This window comes from Octodon degus, unplaced genomic scaffold (assembly GCF_000260255.1).
Source record: "Octodon degus isolate 3935 unplaced genomic scaffold, OctDeg1.0 scaffold00185, whole genome shotgun sequence".
In the NCBI taxonomy this organism is placed as follows: Eukaryota; Metazoa; Chordata; class Mammalia; order Rodentia; family Octodontidae; genus Octodon; species Octodon degus.
The window spans coordinates 5,010,106-5,011,223 of NW_004524761.1; the positions used below are offsets into that span (position 1 = coordinate 5,010,106).

At 43.1% G+C, this 1,118-nt stretch overlaps 1 protein-coding gene across 1 annotated transcript in view; it reads right to left on the reverse strand.

The window, feature by feature from the left end:
* LOC101588310 (protocadherin alpha-4) overlaps positions 1 to 1,118 on the reverse strand; it is a 14,044-nt gene that overhangs the window by 2,206 nt on the left and 10,720 nt on the right. The gene's annotated exons all lie outside the window — the stretch shown is intronic.

Genomic DNA, 1,118 nt, shown 5'->3' on the forward strand with positions numbered 1-1,118 from the left:
GGCGGGTTGTTCTCCTTCACGAACACCGTGTACTCGGGCTGCGCAAACACAGGCGCGTTGTCGTTCACGTCGGCCACCTCCACGGACACGGTGGCCGAGGCCGACAGCGAGGGAGAGCCCCCATCTTGCGCTGTCACTACTAGTTTATAGTCAGATATATTCTCCCGGTCCAAGGTGCTGTCCAACACCAAAGAATAATAATTCTTGAAAGTGGACACTAGCTTGAAGGGGATGTGAGGTTTCAGGGAACAGGTCACCTTCCCGTTGGAACCTGAGTCACGATCAGATACGCTGATAAGGGCAATGACGGTGCCCATGGGAGCGTCTTCTTTGATAGGCAGAAAAAGAGAAGTTATAGCGATCTTGGGTGTATTATCATTCACATCCAGAAGTTTCACAATCACTTTACAGTGTCCTGTTAATGGGAAGGGACTTCTATCCACGGCATCAATATTAATTTCATATAAATTCCTTCTCTCATAATCTAGTTCTTCCTTAACTTTTATTTCTCCACTATTAGAATTGATCATAAATTTAGACTTTACATCATCAAGAACCAGATTACTGAAAAAATATACTATTTCCTTATTAATACCCTCATCTGCATCTGAGGCATTAAGTTTAATAACTAACGTCTCCCTCGGTGTATTTTCCAACAATCTGACATTATAAATGGATTTATCAAATTCTGGGGCGTTATCATTCGCATCCAATATGTCAATCAATAACTGAGCTGTACCTGTTAGTTCAGGTTTTCCTCCATCAGTTGCGGTTAGTACTAAACGATGTTCTTGAATTTCTTCTCTGTCTAAAGGTTTCTTCAAGATCAGCTCTAAAACGTTCGTTTCTTCTTGATTTCTTTTAACATCCAAGTCAAAATATTCATTAGGATTTACCTTGTATTTCAATTCTGCGTTTTCTCCAATATCCAAATCAGAAGCGCCCTCTACTGGAAACCGCGAATCTGGCATTCTTGACTCTAAAATACGAAATTCTTGTTCTTGCCTGGAGAACCTAGGCGGGTTATCGTTAATGTCCTTCACCTGCACCTCCACGTGAAAAACCCGCAGCGGTCTGTCCACGATCACCTCCAGGTGGATGCTGCACTCCGCGCTCCG